This window comes from Amblyraja radiata, chromosome 29 (genome assembly GCF_010909765.2).
Source record: "Amblyraja radiata isolate CabotCenter1 chromosome 29, sAmbRad1.1.pri, whole genome shotgun sequence".
Lineage (NCBI taxonomy): Eukaryota > Metazoa > Chordata > Chondrichthyes > Rajiformes > Rajidae > Amblyraja > Amblyraja radiata.
In genome coordinates, this window is record NC_045984.1 from 34,296,748 (window position 1) to 34,322,815 (window position 26,068).

General features: G+C 43.7%; 1 protein-coding gene and 1 long non-coding RNA gene across 2 annotated transcripts in view; one reads left to right on the plus strand and one right to left on the minus strand.

The window, feature by feature from the left end:
• LOC116989670 overlaps positions 1-26,068 on the minus strand; it is a 50,657-nt gene that overhangs the window by 22,201 nt on the left and 2,388 nt on the right. Inside the window, exon 2 of the long non-coding RNA XR_004416283.1 lies at positions 21,273-21,365. This is a non-coding gene — a long non-coding RNA (uncharacterized LOC116989670). The remainder of the gene's footprint in view (positions 1-21,272; positions 21,366-26,068) is intronic.
• Positions 5,671-26,068, plus strand: part of LOC116989669 (perilipin-2-like) — a 31,912-nt gene continuing 11,514 nt past the window's right edge. The window contains exons 1-2 of the mRNA XM_033047272.1: positions 5,671-5,676; positions 15,914-15,921. The gene's annotated coding sequence lies outside the window, so the exon portion shown is untranslated. The remainder of the gene's footprint in view (positions 5,677-15,913; positions 15,922-26,068) is intronic.

Below are 26,068 nucleotides of genomic sequence, written 5' to 3' on the forward strand. Positions count from 1 at the left end.
TTCAGACTGATTGGAGGAGGAGGAGAAAGTTAGAAAAGAAAGGAGGTCCAGCTCCTAGCAGCATGGTGCGCTGACAACAACCTGGCCCTTAACTCCAAGAAGACCAAAGAGCTCATTGTAGACTTCAGAAGGTCTAGGGGCGGCACGCACACCCCCATCCACATTAACGGGACGGAGGTGGAACGTGTCTCCAGCTTCAGGTTTCTGGGGGTCAACATCTCCGATGACCTCTCTTGGACCCACAATACCTCAACTCTGGTCAAGAAGGCTCACCATCATCTCTTCTTCCTGAGGAGACTAAAGAAGGTCCATCTGTCTCATCAGATTCTGGTGAACTTCTACCGCTGCACCATCGAGAGCATCCTTACCAACTGTATCACAGTATGGTATGGCAACTGCTCTGTCTCCGACCGGAAAGCACTGCAGAGGGTGGTGAAAATTGCCCAACGCATCACCGGTTCCTCACTCCCCTCCATTGAGTCTGTCCAAAGCAAGTGTTGTCTGTGAAGGGCGCGCAGCATCGTCAAGGACTGCTCTCACCCCAGCCACAGACTGTTTACCCTCCTCCCATCCGGGAGGCGCTACAGGTCTCTCCGTTGCCGGACCAGCAGGTCCAGGAACAACTTCTTCCCTGCGGCTATTACATTACTTAACTCTGCACTGTGGTGATTGCCAGTGTCCCGTCCCCCCCCCCCCCCCCCCACAATTCTTCCCCCAGAAAAATTGCACTGCTACTACTGTATGTACGTATATATATTTATTGCTCATTATTCAATGTTCGCTCTTCTGGGGAGATGCTAACTGCATTTAGTTGACTCTGTACTGTACACTGCACAATGACAATAAAGTTTGAATCTGAATCTGAGAAGTGGGGGCAGTGATAAGTGGATACGGGAGGGATGGATGGAGTAACTGATAAATTGTAAAGGTGATGAGGAGGCAAAAAGGTGTCAGATAAGGAAAGGTGAGATGTAAAACCATAGGTGGGATTAGGGTGGGAGGGAATCTGACGCCCTCTGTCTCCTTGTGCCTGTAACTCAGGTTACAATTGCTAATCTTTTATGTCACATTCAAGACATCCAGCCCACACACTTGAGATGTCACACTGATACAAAAACACAATGAAGGAAGTGGCCATTACACACCAAGGATTTCCCAGCTGGATCCACAAACAGCAACAATTATCTGGATTCAGTCCATGGACAACGACACAGCAGGCTCTGTACAAAATAAGCCTATGTGAGAACAGACAGGCAACGTTTAACTGGGAAGCTACAAACTGCAGACTATCCATGAACAAGACAACTAGAGATGCAAGTGTACATTTCAAACTACTCTTCACTAACAACATGCATGCTCATTAAGGGGAGAGAGAACAGTGTGAACATTTTATATTTGTAAAAGACACAAACTTAGTTTATATGAATTCCTGAGCAATGCATGAATGGAAGTTGATTTGACATTCCTGGGATTCCTATGCTTGTGTTAAACAATCAGTCGCCAGGGCAGTAGATGTAACAATTTTAACTTCATGCACCATTACATCAGTATTGTTCGTGGTTTTCAGTAAGTAGAGTGCTCTATCATCATTGCTTGAAATGCATCTGAGGGAATATTTGATGATGGTGCGTTATGAAAAATTAAAGAGCATCTAATCATTGATGGACCGCAGTGGGACAGACCCTGTCACGGTGAAGCCAGGCATAATGGGAGCACATTGTGAGAATTTTAATCTGCTGAAGTTGGGAGCAGGTGAAGGATTAGAGTTATCCAAACTGCAATGTTGAAAACTTACTTTAACCTATATTTCACAGCAGTGTTGGCTCTGTGAATACAAACCCCTGAGGAAGGGAATGTTGCCAATTAAAACAATATTGAAGCACACTTTTGATTTGAGTAATGTTTCTAGAGATTTATCAGCTATCTTAATAAATCTATGCTAAGTCTGATAAATCTAAGTCTATTAGTGAAAACAAGTTGAGAACAAAGTAACAATTGATAAACTCGAATCAAACTCAAGAAAATATGCCAATATATCGCATTCACGTCCACTTTCTTCATCACCAATGGGAGGTATTTTGGCTGGAAGATTACTTTCTACACTTTATGTGTTTGCTCTGTCATATCGGGATGAGTCCCCCTGTCAAGAACCAATAAGCCCCAGAGGCACTCTATAATGATACACAATTATTCGTTCATTCATTCATTCATTCATGTGATCAACATAGGAGACACCAACAGAGAGGACAGCCTCAACAAGAGGATCTATGGGCAGATCCAACAAAGGGTCTTCAACCTGGAATATTAACGTGTTTTAATAGGAACATAAGGAGCAACTTTTTCACAGAGGAAGGTGGGTAAATGGAATGCGCTGCCAGAGGAGGTAGTTGAGCCAGACAATATAACAATGTTAAAAAGATACTTGGACAAGGATATGGATTATAAAGGTTCAGAGGGATGTGGCCAAATGCAGGTAAATGGGACTAGCTTAGATGGGGCACCTTGGTGGCATGGGCAAGATGGACTGAAGGGTCTGTTTTCATGCTGTGACTGATTCTATGAACTTGGGCTCAGTTCAATCCAAACTCTACCTTTGGGGTGATTTTTTTCTGGGCTCATTCCTTTTTGTCTTAGTCAAAAAAATCCAACAATATTTATTTAACAAGAAATCTATTACAAAATCATAAATTATTAAGTTATCTTTTGTCTGAGTAAATTTGTCTGAAAACTCACTTGAATTGAGTTTCTGTTTACTCCTTTCAACACTGTAGCTGAAGTTGGGTGTTTTGCATTATCTCTGATTGGTTGCCTTATCCCAGCCCCAGTCAAGGTTGCCGAGGCTCCAGTTAATGACGATACAATTTCTAATCACTCTTGCTTGTGTCATGATGCAATGACTCCTCTTGACTGCCGCAGCAGAGCAGTATCAGCCGAGGTCAATTGCTCCTCATTATTAAATTACATTGGAAGGTATTTGGGAATGAGAACCCAGGGAGAGAATATCTCAGGAACTGCTGCCCAATGTGTGTCATTGACATTCAGACAAAAGGGAAATATGTAGAAATAGAAATATTAGCAACAATCAAAACATCTTTGCTCAAACCACAGAATAAATCGTTGGAAAGTCAAGGTGGAGTCTCTGATGTAGAGTCAGGATTACAGACAGAAGGTAACATTATTGAATGGAAGTCAACTTAGTTGAGTGAGTTAGGGCCATCATAGTCACACTGTGTGGAAACAGGCCCTTCAACCCAACTTGTCCCATCTAGTCCCATCTGCCTCCGTTTGGCCCATATCCCTCTAAGCCTTTCCCATCTGTGTACATGTACAAAAGTATTTTAGATGTTGTTATGTCATCAGCAGGAAGTCAGTCGTGTAGAGAGCTGGGGACAATGACAGGTCTTGTAGCAGTTCGGGTCATGAGTAGGAAGTTAAGGTCATTCACGAATTACGGCCGCTGATAGTGGGTTCAATTATATGTTATTGTCACGTCCAGCTAAGTATTGTGAAATTATTTTTTTCATAGTTCAGTGGCAATCCTGCTATATATTCGGCACAATCATACTAAGTATAAGAGAATAAGATAGTAGACAAGCAGTTAGTTTCTGCAAACAAGCTGTGGTCAATGTTGGTGGTGTGGTCTGTGATAGAGGTGTGGACATCATGGCTGGAGAACAGAGCCATGGTGAAGAGGTACAATTCCCCAGATAAGAACTTACGGTCACTTGCAGAAACTCGGACCATGTGGCGCTGGGCAACGGTGGAGAATTGGTGTTGATGCTGCAATGGTAGACTTGTTTACAGAAACCCAGCTCACTGGTTTTTGGATTTATACCTGCAATAAGCCTATCTGCTCTGGTTTAAACCAGAAGCCAGATCAACACTATTTACAGTTCTATGGGCAGCTAAGTTCAATTGCAGTGAAAATGTAAAATCAATTGTTCTTCTTAACAAAGTCTATAATTTGGTTACTTTGGTGCAACTTGAATCTACTTTGACTTCACTTTGAATCTGTATATTTCATTTTGAGAGTAATTGAGGTTTACAGCATGGAAAATACCCTTCGACCCACAGAGTCCACACCGACCATTAAGCAGCCCGTTACATGAGTCCCATTCTATTCTCAACACTTTTATAGTGTTTACCGATTAACTTACTAAACCACGTACTGTAAGTTTCCTTTATGGGAGGAAACCCAGAGGAACCTCAGATGGTCATAGGTTGAAAGTGCAAACTCCACACAGACAGCAACAGTGTCAGGATTCAGCTGAGTTGTTGGAACTGTGAATCATTTGGAAAAGGAGAAATCCTGATTAGTCAAGAGACTGTTCATTTCCTTCTGAAATTATGATCCAGGTGCAGCAGAGCAAAACAGAGAGGCCAGCTTTCGAAAACAAGATTGCGAAGGCTGGACCTCTCAGCAGCTCAAGCTGTGGAAAGTGCAATTAGCTCTCGGTGAGATAACCGAGGGTTATGTATGAGCATTTGAGCTGAAAATTGGCTCCAAATATTTACGTGAGGTTCCTGCAAATTGCCTAATTCCTGGTGATAAAATACTCCTCAGTGCAACAACAGTATGGCATTGGACAGCCAAGTGCATTAGGAATGAGTATATATTAAAATATGCAAATATATGTTTCAAATGGGCCTATCTCCAGCAGGGTATAACTTACAGAGTTTCATCTCTGTGAACAGTGCCGTTCCAGCTTGGGAATTATCAAGGTAAAAGCAATTATGCATCTGGATTCTATATTAGTGAAGACCCTGTAATAGTTTCTAACAGTGTGAAATGTGTAAGAGACAGAAGTTAGTTTTACATAATTATCAAGGATCAGGATACCCCAAAATATTTTATAGTCAATTAAATGCCAAATATACACAGTGGTCAGGTAACATCAGTGGAAAGAGTTACTGGCACTGATAGCTTCCAGTCACTGGCCTTACATCAGAATCTAATCATTTATTTTGAGAAACAAGGGATTGCAGATGCTGTAAAATCTGGAGCAGAAATAAACTGCTGGAGTAGCTGAGCAAACTGGGAACGAGAGATCAGCCCATACCCATCCCCTCCCGCCCTCCCCAACCCGCAATATCCCCCTCCCCACCTCGTACCACTCCCCTCATACTCACTCCTCCCCAATATCCCTCCCCTCCCCTTGTACCCCCTCCCTCCCCCCAACTCGTATCATCTCCCTCCTTGTACCCCCACCTCTCCCTGCCCCCTTCCACCATCCCCAGCCTTTGTGTTCGATTCCTACTACACTTGGTCATGCTCTCCTATCCCTTTGTGAGCTTTCTTTCCCATTAATTCTGGGGTCATTAACTATCCCTTTACTCCCTTTCCCTTTAACTCCATCCATGACTATCCCATTTGACACCGCCTCCCCCCTTATTTAGTTTAGTGTTGCAGTGGCAAACCTGCCTGCCAGAATGCCGGCCCCCCACCTTGTTATAAAGGCCAATATATCATTCGCTTTCTTCACTGCCTGCTGTACCTGTATGCTTACTTTCATAGACTGATGAACAAGGACCCCCAGATCACGTTGTACTTCCCCTTTTCCCAACGACGCCATTTAGATAATAATGCTGTTGATTCTTTAATGTATCTGCGACGGCACTAAAGTAAACAATCACTATTGAAGGACAACAAACTTCTCAGCGTATCCCAGGAGAGGCGTTGAGGCATTTCCCATGCTACCCCAGTGGAAAACACATGCAAGGCTCGATTCAAAACAAGACCATGACACTGGGATAAAATAAAACAGAGTAGGCAGAAACTCAACTCATACAGCACGCCATGTTTCACAACCACATCATGCCCCAGATGACTTTCAGACAACAAAGTCGTTTTGCAGTGTAATTATTCTTGTAATGTAGAGTATATTGCAGCCAGTTACTAATTGTGTCATTGTAGGAAGGTAGACACAAAATGCTGGATTAACTCAGCGGGTCAGGCAGCATCTGTGGAGAACATGGATAGGTGACGTTTCACAGAGTGCTGGAGTAACTCAGCGGGACAGAGAGCATCTCCGGAGAGAAGGAATGGGTGACATTTCATAGAGTGACAATAAACATTAGACAATAGGAGTAGGCCATTCGGCCCTTCGAGCCAGCACCACCATTCAATGTGATCATGGCTGATCATCCCCAAATAGTACCCCGTTCCTGCCTCCTTCCCATATTCCCTGACTCCGCTATCTTTAAGAGCCCTATCTAGCTCTCTTTTGAAAGTATCCAGAGAACCGGCCTCCACCACCCTCTGAGGCAGAGAATTCCACAGACTCACAACTCTCTGTGAGAAAAAAGTGTTTCCTCGTCTCCGTTCTAAATGGCTTACCCCTTATTCTTAAACAGTGCCCCCTGGTTCTGGACTCCCCCAACATCGGGAACATGTTTCCTGCCTCTAGCATGTCCAAACCCTTAATAATCTTATATGTTTCAATAAGATCCCCTCTCACCCTTCTAAACTCCAGAGTGTACAAGCCCAGCTGCTCCATTCTCTCAGCATATGAGAGTCCCGCCTACGCTGGGCTCCCTCAATAGCAAGAATGTCCTTCCTCAAATTAGGGGACCAATCTCCACACAATACTCCAGGTGTGGTCTCACTAGGGCCCTATACAACTGCAGAAGGTCCTCTTTGCTCCTATAGTCAACTTGTTATGAAGGCCAACATGCCATTCGCTTTCTTCACTGCCTGCTGTACCTGCATGCTTACTTTCATTGACTGATGAACAAAGACCCCCAGATCCCGTTGTACTTCCCCTTTTCCCAACTTGACGCCATTTAGATAATAATCTGCCTTCTGTTTTTGCTACCAAAGTGGATAAGTGCTGGAGTAACTCAGCGGGTCAGGCAGCATGTCTGGAGAACATGGATAGGTGACGTTTCACAGTACTGGAGTAACTCAGCGGGTCAGGCAGCATCTCTGGAGAGAAGGAATAGGTGACATTTCGGGTCAAGACTCATTGTAGAATAGTCATAAAAGCCTAAAATAATCCACAGATGAATTGAGCTTGATCATGGAAAGATTTGTACCAAAACTTTGATGCTTGTAAATATGTTTACAAAGATGTACCATCCTTAATAATTATTAAAGGGAAGAGGAGAAACAGCATTCATCCCTTTTGTCACCAATACTCTTTCTAGGCATCCCACTTATATCTCTTCCTTGCCTGTCCTTTCTCCCTACCTATGTACCTCAGTCATAGTCACACAGCGTAGAACCAAGCCCTTCAGCCCAACTTGCCCCTGCCGACCAACATGCCCCATCTGCACGTCCCACTTGTAAACCTATCCTATCATAGAAACATAGAAACATAGAAATTAGGTGCAGGGGTAGGCCATTTGGCCCTTCGAGCCTGCACCGCCATTCAATATGATCATGGCTGATCATCCAACTCAGTATCCCGTACCTGCCTTCTCTCCATACCCTCTGATCCCCTTAGCCACAAGGGCCACATCTAACTCCCTCTTAAATATAGCCAATGAACTGGCCTCGACTACCCTCTGTGGCAGGGAGTTCCAGAGATTCACCACTCTCTGTGTGAAAAAAGTTCTTCTCATCTCGGTTTTAAAGGATTTCCCCCTTATCCTTAAGCTGTGACCCCTTGTCCTGGACTTCCCCAACATCGGGAGCAATCTTCCTGCATCTAGCCTGTCCAACCCCTTAAGAATTTTGTAAGTTTCTATAAGATCCCCTCTCAATCTCCTAAATTCTAGAGAGTATAAACCAAGTCTATCCAGTCTTTCTTCATAAGACAGTCCTGACATCCCAGGAATCAGTCTGGTGAACCTTCTCTGAACTCCCTCTATGGCATTAATGTCCTTCCTCAGATTTGGAGACCAAAACTGTACGCAATACTCCAGGTGTGGTCTCACCAAGACCCTGTACAACTGCAGTAGAACCTCCCTGCTCCTATACTCAAATCCTTTTGCTATGAAAGCTAACATACCATTCGCTTTCTTCACTGCCTGCTGCACCTGCATGCCCACTTTCAATGACTGGTGTACCATGACACCCAGGTCTCGCTGCATCTCCCCTTTTCCTAGTCGGCCACCATTTAGATAATAGTCTGCTTTCCTGTTTTTGCCACCAAAATGGATAACCTCACATTTATCCACATTATACTGCATCTGCCAAACATTTGCCCACTCACCCAGCCTATCCAAGTCACCTTGCAGTCTCCTAGCATCCTCCTCACAGCTAACACTGCCCCCCAGCTTAGTGTCATCCGCAAACTTGGAGATATTGCCTTCAATTCCCTCATCCAGATCATTAATATATATTGTAAATAGCTGGGGTCCCAGCACTGAGCCTTGCGGTACCCCACTAGTCACTGCCTGCCATTGTGAAAAGGACCCGTTTACTCCTACTCTTTGCTTCCTGTTTGCCAGCCAGTTCTCTATCCACATCAATACTGAACCCCCAATGCCGTGTGCTTTAAGTTTGTAAACTAATCTCTTATGTGGGACCTTGTCGAAAGCCTTCTGGAAGTCCAGATACACCACATCCACTGGTTCTCCCCTATCCACGCTACTAGTTACATCCTCGAAAAATTCTATAAGATTCGTCAGACATGATTTACCTTTTGTAAATCCATGCTGACTTTGTCCAATGATTTCACCACTTTCCAAATGTGCTGCTATCCCATCTTTAATAACTGACTCTAGCAGTTTCCCCACTACCGATGTTAGACTAACTGGTCTGTAATTCCCCGTTTTCTCTCTCCCTCCCTTCTTAAAAAGTGGGGTTACGTTTGCTACCCGCCAATCCTCAGGAACTACTCCAGAATCTAAAGAGTTTTGAAAGATTATTACTAATGCATCCACTATTTCTGGAGCTACTTCCTTAAGTACTCTGGGATGCAGCCTACCTGGCCCTGGGGATTTATCGGCCTTTAATCCATTTAATTTACCCAACACCACTTCCCGGCTAACCTGGATTTCACTCAATTCCTCCAACTCCTTTGACCCGCGGTCCCCTGCTATTTCCGGCAGATTATTTATGTCTTCCTTAGTGAAGACGGAACCAAAGTAGTTATTCAATTGGTCCGCCATATCCTTGTTCCCCATGATCAACTCACCCGTTTCTGACTGCAAGGGACCTACATTTGTTTTAACTAATCTCTTTCTTTTCACATATCTATAAAAACTTTTGCAGTCAGTTTTTATGTTCCCTGCCAGTTTTCTTTCATAATCTATTTTTCCTTTCCTAATTAAGCCCTTTGTCCTCCTCTGCTGGTCTCTGAATTTCTCCCAGTCCTCCGGTATGCTGCTTTTTCTGGCTAATTTGTACGCATCATCCTTCGCTTTGATACTATCCCTGATTTCCCTTGTTATCCACGGATGCACTACCTTCCCTGATTTATTCTTTTGCCAAACTGGGATGAACAATTTTTGTAGTTCATCCATGCAGTCTTTAAATGTCTTCCATTGCATATCCACCGTCAACCCTTTTAGAATTAATTGCCAGTCAATCTTGGCCAATTCACGTCTCATACCCTCAAAGTTACCTTTCTTTAAGTTCAGAACCATTGTTTCTGAATTAACAATGTCACTCTCCATCCTAATGAAGAACTCAACCATATTATGGTCACTCTTGCCCAAGGGGGCACGTACAACAAGACTGCTAACTAACCCTTCCTCATTACTCAATACCCAGTCTAAAATAGCCTGCTCTCTCGTTGGTTCCTCTACATGTTGATTTATATCCATGTACCTGTGCAAATATCTTTTTTTAAATGATGATAGTACCTGCCTCAACAAGCTCTACCAACAGCTCATTCCATACACCCACCATATTTTGTGTAAAAAACTTATCCCTCAGGTTCCTATTAAACCTTTCCCTCTTCTCCTTAAACATGTCCTCTGATTCTCAATTCCCCTACTCTAGGCAAAAGGCTGTGCATTTTCCCGATCTATTCTTCATGATCTTGTACACCTCTAAGATCATCCCTCATCCTCCTATGCTCCAAGAAATAGAGTCCCAGCCTGCTCAACCTCTTCCTATATCTCAGCCCCTCGAGTCCTGGCAACATCCTTGTAAATCTTCTCTGCACCCTTTTCAGCTTGACAATAGCTTTCCTGTAGCACGGTGACCAAAACTGAACATAATAGTGAAAATCAGTCCAGCAAGCGTAGGTGAGAGAGTGAGGAATATCATGGATTGATACTAACTGGCACTTGTGTTCCCACACTGGGACACCTACTAGTGACCAGGAGGGAACCGGATTATCTTTACTCTGCACATGTCAAGACTGAGGGATGGAAACAGCAGAAACCCATCACAACACATCAACAAGTTTGATGACATTTAGAACCCGCGTGAAATGACGTGGAAGGTTCAAGTTGATCATGGATGAAGATTGTTCACTCAACTTGTGAGAATGCAGGAAAACAAACTGCATGGGTTTTTCAATGAAAGGACAGTGAATCTTTACGATATATGACGATTAGCGGAGCCTTTCAGAACTTGTCAACCCTGACGATTTATTCAATTTCTTATATTAGTGCCATTAAGAAAATTGCAGTTGTCAGCAGGGTGCACGTCAGTTCAGAATTAAGGCAGCAAAGCATTTCTCTCTGTTGGAAAACACAGGCAACATGTCAAAACTATTTTTGTAACAAACCGTTAAATGGCTTGGGATGGGGAGGGGATTGAATTGATGAACATTGCCTTGCCTTAAGTGTTATTCAGTCTGAATCTCTTTTTGTGAGTGCAGACGTGTTGGGTTGGTGGTAGATGTCAACAGCAAGAATCGGACAACAGAATTACGTGTTTTGGATCTAACATTTGTGAGTTGTATTCACATGTATTCCCGATCAAAGTCATTCCACCTGTCAGACAAGAGCCAATTATTCTGATTCTTTCAAATAGTTTTTGCTACCAAAGAAATGTCTGCTTTATTATTCAAATAAGTTAAAAATGGCAACATAAAAATACTGAGAATGATTAACCATCGGAAAAATTATGGAAATAAATCAGAGGAAATAAATGCCTGATTATTGTCATAAAACGGTGCCAGTCAAAGCTAAATTGGAAATCAAATAGCTGAAAAAATGTCTTCACAAATTTTCCATTCAAGCTATTTCCCAATTCAAATAGATTGCAGAGGGTTTGTACAACATGCAACATAGGGCAATATAGTGCAAGAACAGGCCCTTCGGCCCACAATGTCAGTGTTAATAATGAAGCCAAGACTATCCCTCTCTACATAATCCCATTGGGTCCTGCGTTCCCCAGCGTTGGCAGAGAGGCCATGAGACGGAGCTGAGGCTCGACAAAGGAGCAACAGCTGTGAGCAATGAGCTGGAATTGGAGCAACTCAGCCACAGATCGTCAGCTCCACTCTCATGAATAATGGGTTGTTTGGCCAAGAGGAAGCAAGGCAGGGAGGAAAGTGGAAGACCCCTCACTAATGCCATCTCTTTCCACAGGCTTGGAGGAAGCTTAAGACCTGCAGCAACTCCTGTTGATGAGAGTGTCCAAGATGGCCAGTTCCTCCTCACTGACAACGAGGGACTGAGTCCCCCCCCATGGCCGGGACATTCTCGCCATTCAAAATGAACCATGTAATTGACATTACCCTACTACCAGTGTCGGTGCAGTCATGGTCACCCTGGCACTTCCCCGACGCCACACTGCACATAACCCATATCCCTCCATATCCCATATCTCTCCATTCCCTGCATATCCACGTATCTATCCAAAAGTTTATTAAATGCCAATAACATATCTGCTTAAAAAACACTTCCCCAGCAGTGCATTTATGATCATCTTTCAGACTCCAACGCAACAGATAATAATGATACATTCCATACAACAAAAGCTCTCCATGGTTCATTTTCCTTGACAACAAGTCCGAATGAATAGTCTCCAATTTCCACTGCCTTCGTTTTCCTTCCATCAGAGGCCATTCAGAAATGTATTCTATGTTAAAATTAGAAACATAGAAAATAGGTGCAGGAGTAGGCCATTCGGCCCTTCGAGCCTGCACCGCCATTCAATATGATCATGGCTGATCATCCAACTCAGTATCCTGTACCTGCCTTCTCTCCGTACCCCCTTATACGCATACCCCCTAATTAGCAGGTGAAACTCCTAATCTATCAATTTTAATGGTTGAAAACATTGTCTGCGTCATTCGTTCCCAAGGTTCTATATTTTGGAATTCACCCTCAACTCTCAGAAACTCTTGAAAACTTAGCTCTTTAACCAATCTCTATTTATTTACCTTAATGTCACCATGTGGCTTGATATCAAAGTTGCTTCCATGTTTTGACTGTGAACATGTTGGTGCATTTTCTATGTAAATGGTGCACAAGGTTTTAATTCAATATTTATTTAGATGCAGAGAATTATACAGAATGGAAACAGGCCCTTCCGACCAACTTGGCAATGCTAGCCATGATGCCTATTAAAGCTAATCCTTTTTCCTGCATTTGACCTATATCCTTCTAAACCTTCCTTATAAAGTACCTGTCCAAATATTGTAATGGCACTAATTTTGACAAAGAGCAATCCAACCAGGACTTCAACAGTGGAACAGGCGGAGAGAGGATGATAGCTGACCTTAGTGGAGCGTCACAACGGCTGGGAAGGCGGATGAAGGCTGCAGCAGAAAAGGGTCTCCGGTCGTCTTGGACTCCATGCCACTGGATCCTGACCCAGATCTGTCAAGGACCGTGTGGTAGCTGTCTGTGCACCAGTCTCCCCACGTTAAACAAAGTCACGCACAGGCGTCCTCCATATAGGGAATAGCACCCTGGAGACACCCATGGTCAGCCATGACTGAGGGAAGCCTAAGAGAGGGGGTAAGAGACTAATTTTGACCACATCCTCTGGCAGCTCATATCATAAACCCACCACCCTTTGTGTGAACAACTTGCCCCTTACATCCTCTAAATCTTATTTGTAGGTTTCATTCATTACAAACATTACCAGATCTTGGTGTTCAGATTTAGGACAAAACTGCGAGCAATGTGAAGAGGTCCCCTTATGCCAACTGGTTAGCATGAAACGAAAGCTTTTCATGGTACACGTGACAATAAACTATACTCAACTAAACTAAACTTACAATTCGCAAGTCTGTGTAGTTAAAACTGGGCAAAATAAAAAGCTGACCAGAGTTCAGGTTCCAGATTGTTGAGGTTTAGATGTAACATTCATCCCACACTGCTACTTTCTGCATCATGTCTCTGCCAAAGTCAAAGATGGTATTTCAACCCAACCGTACCTTTCACGGAGCTAACAGGATACACAGGTGGCTTTACGCTCACATGGCAGACGGAGTGTCATGACAGGTTGTGAGAAACATTCACGCCCACCAGGTGAGTGTACACTCAGTAAGATGAGTTAAATTTACCCACAATGTCCTACTCTAACGTGCCATTACTCAGGAGAGCTTTTCTTCTTTTTTCCCCATGCTTCAACAAAACCAAACACGTTGCCCTCTAATCATGTTCTTGACACCGACACCAAGACTTTGCCCTCTTGGTACAGTCACAGTTAAGCCTAACATGCGTTTATGGTTCAAGTAGCCGATCAAACAACAATGGAAACTCCCAGATAGACACAAAACACTGGAGTAGCTCAGTGGGTCAAGCAGCATCTTGGAAAAGGAATATGTGATGTTTCTGGTCGAGACCCTTCTTCAGACAGAAGAAGGAGTCTGAAGAAGGGTCTCGTCCCGAAACGTTGCCTATTACTTTTCTCCAGAGATGTTGCCTGACCCGCTGAATTACTACAGCACTCTGTGAAACGTCACCTATCCATGTTCTCCAGTAATGCTGCCTGACCCGCTGAGTTACTCCAGCTTTTTGTGTCTATCTTCGGTTTAAACCAGTATCTGCAGTTCCTTGCTACACAATGGAAACTCCAGAGCTCTACTTTCTGAGTTCACTTCACCTGAGCAGAGAAGGTTATTGGCTGCAACCTTCCCTCCATTGATGAACTGTACACTGCAAGGGCCAGGAAGCGAGCGGGCAAGATCATCTCTGACCCCTCTCACCCTGGCCACAAACTATTTGAATCACTTCCCTCTGGAAGACGACTCCGGATTGTCAAAGCTGCCACAGCCAGACATAAAAACTGTTTTTATCCACGAGTAGTTGCTCTACTCAACAGCCAAAAATATGTAGCCTCCCTTTGATCTGGTATTTTGTTGGTTCACATGCTTGATCAATGGTGTTTTATCATTAATGTTTTATTATTATTAATGTTTAGTGTTTTCTTAGTCATTCGTAACTGTCACTGTATGTCATGTTGTTACTTGTGGGCGGAGCATCAAGGCAAATTCCTTGTATGTGAATACTTGGCCAATAAACTTACTTACTTACAGTCCATCAAGCTTGCTCACTCTTACTACAAACAGCTTCAAGAAGGCAACAATTTAACTGGCCACCAGAGGGCAGAACATACCTTGTAGTTTCTCCTGGATTCCTACAGAGAATGAATAGTTGTCAGTGAATGTTTTAGGAATCGTGGTTTGTCTCAGAGTAGCTTCTACTTTTCGATATTTACATATTATAATTAAAATCCAAATTTTCAGAAGATATAAGACAGCTAAGTATTAACGGTACAGGAACAGAAGATATAAAAGCAAGAGGTCATCCTTCCCCCTGCTCCCCTCTGCACAAGAACAGCAGCCCCAAGATTGTACCCCAGAACTACAAACGACGCAAGCAGTGCCTCAACTCTGCCCGCCTATCTCAACATCATCTTCATCCAAATGTGATCACCTTTTATTCTTCGAAACGATTATAACATTATCATTCTCCAGTCTCCTGGAGCTTGTGTTTGCAATGGAGACACCCCGTCACAGAAACAGGCCCTTCGGCCCATCATGTCCATGCACTAATCAAGCACCAATCTATATTCATCCCAGTTCCCAGCACGTGGACGATAACCTTCACTCGTTTATCCATCAATGCACATTGAAGATTCCTGATTCATTATCAATTCAACAATTTCAGGTAACTCACTTTTTGTGTCTGTATTAGAACTGACCAGTCATTATTCATCTGTACATTTCATCCAGTTTTTCTCCCTCCACTTACACTGCCTGGTCCACTCTGCATTTCACAGTTTTTAATTGTTCCTTTGACATTTTCTCTCCGTCATTAACCAATCGACGAGATGGTAATCACGACAGCATGAAATCATGAACCACCAGACGTCACACACTCCTCTCCAGCCTCCCCCACCTTCTCTGCTGCTCGAAACAAACTTGTTTTTTCCCTTTTCCAATTTTGACAGAGGGTCTTCAACCCAAAACTAACTTTGTTTCTCTTTCCACAGATGCTGCCTGACCTGATGAGTTTTGCCTGTATTTTCCACATTTAGTCCAGATTTCCATTATCTGTAGTTTTATAATTTTCATCTGATCATTTCCCTCAAGTCACCAAACTGAGGAGCTGAGGAGCAAGGCCAATTGCCGAGGGCTGAAGCCCATAGAGTGTAACAGCTAACACCAGCAGTCATTAGCAATGGACCCTGAGCACCACCGAGTCATGCTATACTGATACTCGGGGAAGGCCAGGTGTTGCTTTATTATTGCTATGTCTTCTCCAACGTGATAAGAAACTTTATTTTGCGTGCTATCTAGGCAAATCAAGGACAGTAAAGAGGGAGATAGGGAATTCAATCTCCATTCTGTCTGATGATAGCAGTGAAGAATCTGTTTGTGAATCTGATGGTCTATGCTTTCATGAATTTCTATCTACTGCCAGATGGGAGAATGACCAGAGTGTGAACGGCCCTTGATTATGTTGGCTGCTTTCCCGAAACAGCGTGAGATACAGATGGTGCTGATGGTTGGGAAAAGGCTGGTTTGGATGTTGGACTTGACTGTGTTCATAGCTCTCGGCAATTTCCTGTGCAGAGCAGTTGCCGAACCAAGCTGTGATGCATCAGGATTGGTTGTTTTCTGCGGTGCGTCCTTCGAATTTGGGAAGAATAATGTAAATGGCAAAATCTTCCTCACTTCATTCGAGATCCATGGTTCATTGTGTGAGATCAGGAATGTGGGGGTTCAAAGAGACAAATGAAGAATTGAAGTAACCATTGAGAAGAAATATTTTTCACTTCTGCTGGGTTTTTATAATTTTCAAATGCAGAGTATTTAAAGAGCCAACTATTTGTGTGAGAAAATGATGAAAATTCAACAGTCAACAAGCAATCATAATTATACCGTCCAGCATAACTACGTCAAGAATTATCAATGTATCATTTATTGATAGATAGCAACGTTGATACCTCACCCTGGCACCTGCTCATAAAGCTGAGACTAATAAACCGCTCCACCAAGTAACCACAGATATGAGGTGTACATTCAGATTCCAAAGTCGAATATCAACAAGATGATCAAAGTCTCCCAGCACCCAAGCCAAACAGGTCAGGAAAGACCCATTAAATTCGCTCGAGGCAGAAATTATTTAAACGATAAGACTAAAGGTTCCCATTATTGATCCCAATCTAGTGATTCTCATAGAAATCCCAAGCTTCCAATCTACCTTGTTGCATCCTTGCACTTTATTTGCTATCTGTAACACTGTAACACTTTATTTTCTATTTGTAACTCAATATTTTGCACTCTGGTTATTTTTTATTTTGCATTCCCTGGGGCACATGAATCAAATGTTTGTCACTTTATCTCAGCACATGTGACAGTAATAAAATAAGACAAAATCTTAGTGCAAGACAAAACCATCTCAAAGAAAGGGCCAATAAATTATCGTGAAAACCTTCACTGGAACCTTTGGCAGCAGTGTCGCAGTTAGTAGAACTGTAGCCCGAGGAAGGCAGTGACTCAGGTTCAATGCTGACCTCAGGTGCTGTCTGTGTGGAGTTTGCCCGCTCTACCTGTGATCATCTGTGATTCCTCCACGTGCTACAGGTTTTCTCCCATATCCCAAACACGGAAGGTTAATGGACTCATTGTGCAGGTAAATTGCCACTGGAGTGTGCACGAATAGTAGAATCCTGGAGGTATTGCTGGAGAAGTTAAAAATGGGATGAATGCAGGAAGAGAGTAATTGTGAGGCTGATAAATGGGATGTGGAGGACTGAAGGACCTGTTTCTCTGCTGCATCTCTCTAGGACTCTATAGAATGCAGTGTGGTCTTACTTGTGAGAAACATGACAACCAACATCCCACAAACACCAGATCATGTTGACTGAGGTACATTGGTCGTACATCTGGATAAATCTAAAGCCATTTGAAGTAGAATCAAAAAGTACTTTGCACCCATTTGAGAGACTTCCTTGACCTCACAGCATGTCGACTGTTCCAATATCAGCCCAGTTCATGCACTGGAATCTCTAAAGAGGTCTAGACCCTCAACCATGCTGCAGAGAGACAAGAGCCACAGGTTAGGACACAAAGTGCTCCTGGACATCAGCGAGACCAAGCGTACACTCAGCAACCATTTTACTGAACACACGTTCAGTCCACCAAGTCTCCTGGATCTCCTGGTATCTCCATATTAACTCCCATTCCCACACTGACCTTTCTGTCCTTGGCCACCTCCATTGCCAGAGAGAGACCACACACAAACTGGAGGAACAGTGCCTGGAATTCCTTATGGGCTGCTTACAACCCAACGGTAGGAACTCTAAATTCCAGCCTTCTCCCACCACGATCAGTCTGAAGAAGAGTCTCGACCTGAAACGTCACCTATCCATGTTCTCCGCAGATGCTGCCTGACCCACTGAGTTACTCCAGCACTCTGTGTCCTTTTGTTTATTAATCAACATCTACAGTCCTTTGTTTCTACAAGGGAAGAGGTTATTTAGTTTCTGAAATGTCTGTTTGAGGCTGACACTGCTTCTGCTTCCAGCTTGATCTCATCCATCGTAAGAGGCCTGGCCACAAATGGTCTATGTTACAGGGGTGCGTAGGCTAAGTTATCCCACGAGCATATATGATCAGGCATCGCTGAGAAACCTGTAAAGTAGGACCTTCATGACTCACTTTCATTCAACTAATTCCACTCCACCCACTTCCTCTCCCCCATCACAAGGCACCAATACTCTCATCTCCTGCCCAATCTCACCGCCACATAGTTGTCAAAGTGTCAAAGTTCCAGCTGTCCCTCACCCCACTGACTCCAATCCTGCAACATTGGGTTGGCTGGCCAGGCAGCCTCTTCCTGTAAAACATGATTCTAATTCTGTATTTAGTACCTAAGAATCATCAGTATATTTCAGATCAGATTCCCAATTAAACCCAAGGGAATCTTGAGGAGACAGATGGGCAAGAACGAAACATTTCAAGAGGTCAATGCTGCTCATTTCCAATTATCTAGCTGTGGTTAGATGGCTCAACATTGCCCTGGATCACAAATGACACAGCGTAGCCACTGCAGATGGCAGTTCCTCTGTCCTGGGCCAGAGAACATCTGTTATAATGGAGAGCCCTGGATCACAAATGACACAGCGTAGCCACTGCAGATGGCAGTTCCTCTGTCCAGGGCCAGAGAACATCTGTTATAATGGAGAAATGTAAGAAAACGTGGGTTTCTGGGACAGCATGTTTTGGAAAGTTGCAATTTCTGAATGGTTAATTATAAATGAGCACTTAAGGGCCTGTCCCACTTGGCCGTCATTTACACAACAGGCCGGTAGTGACTGACGTGCGACAGTCGCGCAACGGTCGCGCGTGTAATCATGCGTCCGCACAGCCGTCTGGAGCGCGTGACGTCATTTGAAGATAGACACAAAACGCAGGAGTAACTCAGCAGGAAGGTAGCATCTCTGGAGAGAAGGAATGAATGATGTTTCAGTCTGAAGAAGGGTCTCGACCCGAAACGTCACCAATTGCTTCTCTGCAGAAATGCTGCTGGTCCCACTGAGTTACTCCTGCATTTTGTGTCTATCTCCAATCGTCTTGGCCCCGCTCTGGGAGTAGGAGTGGGGGCGGATCCGGATCCTCAACGGCCGTGAGCCCCAGGCCGAGCTCGGCGATCGCTTGCCTGCTTCTGCTGCTGTTGGAGGTGAGACGTTGCGCTGCACCAGGATGTCCCACTTGCCCGTCATATACGTGACAGCCGGTGGCGCGCAAAGATTTCGTGCAGAACTAAATCCTGGAGCGCTGCGTGATACCGCGGGCAACTCCACACTCAACGCCACTCCATGCGCCCGTCCCACGCTACCCACACGCTACCCACACGTTACCAGGTTGCGTAAATGGCGCGCAAATGACGGCCAAGTGAGACAGGACCTTTAATGACTGAAAAAATAAACCTCTCATTCATCATTTAAAGAAAAAGTCAACCCTCTGGAAATGGAAGGAAACTAAATGTACATGTACATGTACATGCCCAGCATCTAATCCAGGCACTCACTCATAACCAAGTACGTTGTTGTCATTTCTGTTTGATTGTTGCAGGAGTTGACCTGTGAATCTGAGGCCACCAGTAATCAAAGTGCTCAGAGTAACTCGCGCAGAAACTGTTTTCTGGACACTGTCAATTTCAAAGTCCTTTTAGTGCCAGACAGACAGAGGCAGGGTACAGGTCCAGTTGGTTGCTGCCCATGGATTTAATGTCCACATATCTTTCCCGAGTCCTTGCATCGTCCTCAAGGCCCTCTGGGCCTCCTGATCACATCAACTCTTGCTCCTGGCCCCACCCACCAACCCCCACTTCCCCCCATGTTAAACAGGAATCGTGACTCAGCAGGACATTGCGCAAATGTGAAGGATTTTACAGAGATAATATCTTCTCACATGCTATATGAATGATCACTAAAGCAATTATCATTAGTGGACTTTAGACCATTGCACAGTATTTTCTGATACGAATCTTGTTGGTATTTGCTATCTTCTAGTTCCACTGAGGTGACACAAAACCTCTGGTGATCATTACACCATGATGAAACCTCTGGGAGGGGTCAGGACAAAGGTCCACATGGCGTATTCACAGGTAAAGGCATAAGTGGGACATCTGTATCATGATATCACCTCGCTCCTTGAACTGCTGCTTGTGTGGAGATCAGTATCAGCGGCACCATCTTCAGTATTCATGGAATACTGTGCCAGGTGAAACTTTTGAGGATGACTAAAGGGATCTATGAAGGTAGAGTGGGGAAAGATGTCTACATGGGTCAGTGAGGCATTTGATAACATACCTCATCGTAGGCTGCTGCAGAAGATTAAGATGTATGGGATTCACAATGACCTTTGGTTCGGGACCCTTCCTCATAACTTCATGTCATAGGAGCAGAATGAGGCCATTTGGCCCATTGTCTACTTCCTCATTCAATCGTTCCATCTCTCCATTCTCCTGCCTTCTCCCCATAATCCCTGGCACCCGTACTAATCAAGAGTCTATCAATCTCCACTTTAAAAAACCCCAATGACTTGCCTGTCTATGGCAATGAATTCCACAGATTCACCACCCTCTGACTAAAGAAATGATCCTCATCCCCTTTCTAATGGTACATCCTTTTATTCTGAGGCTTTACCCTCTGGTCCTAGAATCACCCACTAGTGGAAACATCCTCTCCATACCAACTCTATCCAGGCCTTTCACTATTCGGTAAGTTACAATGAGGACCCCCTCATCAGTGTTTCCACTTTGAAGGAGATTATCCGAAATTCTGGAAATTCTGCTTGTCTTCGGGTAATTTTAGAGAAATTGAATAATTTCGTGCTGCGCTATGGGTCACAGACAGTTTGGGAAAATTATCATATATCAATGAGTCTTTGGAATTCTCTTTCGCAGTGGAAGTTGAGCCTTTGATTATTTTGCAGGCAGTGGTAGAACTCTGGATAAGCCTAGTGGTGAAAAGTTACCAGTGGGCAGTGGGATTGCAGTTACATTGGGATTGGCCTTGATTTTACAGAACAGTGGGTGAGCTCAAGGGGCAGAGAGGGAGGGGTGGAGAGAGGGAGAAGGAGGGAGGGAGAGAGGGAGGACGGAGGGAGAGAGGGAGGGAGAGAGAGGGAGGGGGAGCGAGAGAGGGAGGAATGGAGAGAGGGGAAGGAATGAAGGTGTAGGGGCAGGGAGGAATGGGGGTGGGAGAGGGGGAGTGGGGGTGGGGGAGGAGGTGGTGGAATCTTTTTGACAAACTAAAATCCATCTGTTAAATGTTCATGGGCTGGCTCAAAGAGCAAGTGTAGCAGATGTGTAAATGGGCAGTGATGATCTTTAGCATCTTGTCTGTCCTGGGCTCCACCTACAAGGATCGATCTGTACAATGGCTTATCCAGCTGTGGCAGGTTCACGAGGGAATGCATGGAGTGATGGACTATGTGCTTCACAACACTCACCTTCATTGGTTCGTGGGATCCTTCATCCCACAGCTGACTGGAGAACAGATGCCTCAGGACTCATCATCCCATAAATAAGTGAAGATTGGAAATCTGTGTCAATGTAGAAGCAACCAGCAGTTAGAAATGAAAAGCCAATCTTGCAAAGGTAAAAAATGTACTTTGCTTCTGCTACATAACTAGATTAATGCTTCGTACGTAACAATGCAAGGAGCATTCGTAATAAGGTGGATGAGTTTAATGTGCAGATAGCTATTAATGACTATGATATAGTTGGGATCACGGAGACATGGCTCCAGGGTGACCAAGGCTGGGAGCTGAACATCCAGGGATATTCAATATTCAGGAGGGATAGACAGAAAGGGAAAGGAGGTGGGGTAGCGTTGCTGGTTAGAGAGCAGATTAATGCAATAGAAAGGAAGGACATTAGCTTTGAGGATGTGGAATCGATATGGGTAGAGCTGCGAAACACTAAGGGGCAGAAAACGCTAGTGGGAGTTGTGTACAGGCCACCTAACAGTAGTAGTGGAGTTGGGGATGGCATCAAACAGGAAATTAGAAATGCGTGCAACAAAGGTAAAACAGTTATAAGGGGTGACTTCAATCTACATATAGATTGGGTGAATCAAATTGGCAAGGGTGCTGAGGAAGAGGATTTCTTGGAATGTATGTGGGATAGTTTTCTAAACCAACATGTAGAGGAACCAACGAGAGAGCAGGCTATTCTAGACTGGGTATTGAGTAATGAGGAAGGGTTAGTTAGCAGTCTTGTTGTGCGTGGCCCCTTGGGCAAGAGTGACCATAATATGGTTGAGTTCTTCATTAGGATGGAGAGTGACATCGTTAATTCAGAAACAAGGGTCCTGAACTTAAAGAAAGGTAACTTTGAGGGTATGAGACGTGAATTGGCCAAGATAGACTGGCGATTGATTCTTAATGGCAAAAAAATAAATCAGGGAAGGTAGTGCATCCGTGGATAACAAGGGAAATCAGGGATAGTATCAAAATAAAAGATGAAGCGTACAAATTAGCCAGAAAAAGCAGCCTACCAGAGGACTGGGAGAAATTCAGAGACCAGCAGAAAAGGACAAAGGGCTTAATTAGGAAAGGGAAAATAGATTATGAAAGAAAACTGGCAGGGAACATAAAAACTGACTGCAAAAGCTTTTATAGATATGTGAAGAGAAAAAGATTAGTTAAAACAAATGTAGGTCCCTTGCAGTCAGAAACGTGTGAATTGATCATGGGGAACAAGGACATGGCAGACCAATTGAATAACTACTTTGGTTCTGTCTTCACTAAGGAAGACATAAATAATCTGCCGGAAATAGCAGGGGACCAGGGGTCAAATGAGATGGAGGAACTGAGTGAAATCCAGGTTAGCTGGGAAGTGGTGTTAGGTAAATTGAATGGATTAAAGGCCGATAAATCCCCAGGGCCAGATAGACTGCATCCCAGAGTACTTAAGGAAGTAGCCCCAGAAATAGTGGATGCATTAGTGATAATTTTTCAAAACTCTTTAGATTCTGGAGTAGTTCCTGAGGATTGGAGGGTAGCAAATGTAACACCACTTTTTAAAAAGGGAGGGAGAGAGAAAACGGGGAATTACAGACCAGTTAGTCTAATGTCGGTATTGGGGAAACTGCTAGAATTAGTTATTAAAGAAGGGATAGCAGCACATTTGGAAAGTGGTGAAATCATTGGACAAAGTCAGCATGGATTTATGAAGGGTAAATCATGTCTGACGAATCTTATAGAATTTTTCGTGGATAAGGGAGAACCAGTGGATGTGTTATATCTGGACTTTCAGAAGGCTTTCGACAAGGTCCCACATAAGAGATTAGTATACAAACTTAAAGCACACGGTATTGAGGGTTCAGTATTGATGTGGATAGAGAACTGGCTGGCAGACAGGAAGCAAAGAGTAGGAGTAAACGGGTCCTTTTCACAATGGCAGGCAGTGACTAGTGGGGTACCGCAAGGCTCAGTTCTGGGACCCCAGCTATTTACGATATATATTAATGATTTGGATGAGGGAATTGAATGCAACATCTCCAAGTTTGCGGATGACACGAAGCTGGGGGGCAGTGTTAGCTGTGAGGAGGATGCTAGGAGGCTGCAAGGTGACTTGGATAGGCTGGGTGAGTGGGCAAATGCATGGCAGATGCAGTATAATGTGGATAAATGTGAGGTTATCCACTTTGGTGGCAAAAACAGGAAAGCAGACTATTATCTAAATGGTGGCCGATTAGGAAAAGGGGAGATGCAACGAGACCTGGGTGTCATAGTACACCAGTCATTAAAAGTAGGCATGCAGGTGCAGCAGGCAGTGAAGGAGGCGAATGGTATGTTAGCATTCATAGCAAAAGGATTTGAGTATAGGAGCAGGGAGGTTCTACTGCAGTTATACAGGGTCTTGGTGAGACCACACCTAGAGTATTGCGTACAGTTTTGGTCTCCTAATCTGAGGAAAGACATTCTTGCCATAGAGGGAGTACAGAGAAGGTTCACCAGACTGATTCCTGGGATGTCAGGACTTTCATATGAAGAAAGACTGCATAGACTCGGTTTGTACTCGTTAGAATTTAGAAGATTGAGGGGGGATCTTATAGAAACTTACAAAATTCTTAAGGGGTTGTACAGGCTAGATGCAGGAAGATTGTTCCCGATGTTGGGGAAGTCCAGAACAAGGGGTCACAGTTTAAGGATAAGGGGGAAATCTTTTAGGACCGAGATGAGGAAAGCTTTTTTCACACAGAGAGTGGTGAATCTCTGGAATTCTCTGCCGCAGAAGGTAGTTGAGGCCAGTTCATTGGCTATATTTAAGAGGGAGTTAGATGTGGCCCTTGTGGCTAAAGGGATCAGGGGGTATGGAGAGAAGGCAGGGATGGGATACTGAGTTGGATGATCAGCCATGATCATATCGAATGGCTCGAAGGACCGAATGGCCTACTCCTGCACCTATTCTCTATGTTTCTATGTTTCTAAGATGGCAAGTTCTCCGAGTGCTCTAGTAATAAGTGTGCTTTCCTAGGGAATTGGTGTTTAGTCTTTATTCAATTCTACTTGGCTGTCTATGGAAACAAGACTTGCTATTGTAAATATGAACTCTAACACCTTCTAGGTCTGTATGTTTGTTCCACAGCCTTCAGAAATTGCCTTGCCATGTCATAATCTATTTCAGACTTCCAATTTGATGTAACATCCCTGGGATGGGCAGTTTCTATCAGTCTAATGCTGCCAATAATATATTTAGCACTTCAGTTTTCATTGCCATGAAATGAGTGAAATTACACGTTAATATTAGGCTCATTTCTAACCCATGTTGTATCCTTATTAACTGTCTTTAGTCCCTGATTCAGATGTGGCTTCAAATTTTACCCAGTTCCTTAAGTCATTGCCAGTTTAATGTGGAGCATGTGCCCTGCAATGGGACTTGAGGCAAGATTCAAGGATTTAAGTTGACATTGGTCTGACCCTCTGCCTCACCTTGTTTTGGGTGCTGGTTTAGATCTATTATTAGATTCCATGTATCACCCCAACACTAGCATTGTCCATGTACCCCAACACTAGCATTGTCCATCCACCCCAGTTGGCTGCTCATTCTGAGCCACACTTAACTTGCTCAATGTCCCACTTAAAGTGAACCTGTTCTTGTTGCACTAGCACATGATGCCTTCTTTGTAATATTTGTCACGCCCAGCTCACTCCTAAAATCCAGTTTCCAATGTATTTGGTTATTCTGCCTGCTGTCCGTTATTTCCCTATTAAAACCTGTCAAATTTTTATTGGGCTACTTTTGACAACTTGTCTTCCAATGAAGAGTCCTATTTGTCTTCACCTCATACAGAAGGCCCTCATTAATCTCATGGAAGATTCATGTATTCCCTTCTAAAAGTCTCCGTTTTACCAACAGTGTCAGAATTGTTCAAGCCTAGAAGTGCTGCTTCTCCTGTAATTGAGATTCTAGCACATTTCTTCATGTCGTGAATGGAATCTTTGACCACTTGTTATCTGATAGGAATAATGTTAATGGGCAACTTGGTCACCATTTAATTTGCCCATTTACAATTTTATTTACATATAAATGCATTTCAAAGTGCATACTATAAATACAAGCCATGCTTCAGCCTATTTCACCACCTGATTTAGTTTAGAGATATAGTGTGGAAACAGACCCCAAGCTGACCAACAATCACCTTTACACTAGTTCTATCCTAGACGCTAGGGTCAATTTACAGAAGCCAATTACCCTACAAACCTGCACATCTTTGTTAAACAAGTCTTGAGCAATCTTAACTAGATCTTATCATCTGCAAACTGAATTATGTTCACTACACCTTGGAAAAGTCCAGACACCTTGGAAAATTAAGGAGTAATTAAATAAAAATGGATTGTTAAGCAATCTGTATGAAGTTCCCAATCTATAAAGGGTCTGGAGATGCAAACTGCAGGTGCTACAAACTTGAATCCTCACACTGAATCGTCCTAACCTGAATATCAATTGTTAATTGTCTCCACAACTGCCACCTGACCTGCCAAGTTCCTCCAGCACTATCTTGTGGATCTGCCCACTGTCACTATTGGTGGGTGGTTAGAATGGTCAAAGGGGACATGAAATGTCATTGGCACGATTAGTAAACTAGTTTCACCTCCCCCTTTGTTAACATTAAGCATGTTTCACATTCAGTGTTTCTTGTAATTATTTACTGTGCCTGGAAAGAATTCAATCTCGCCAATACGACTTTGTAACAAATCCTTGTTGGCTCCTTCATTTAGCCAATGTCTTCCCAGAT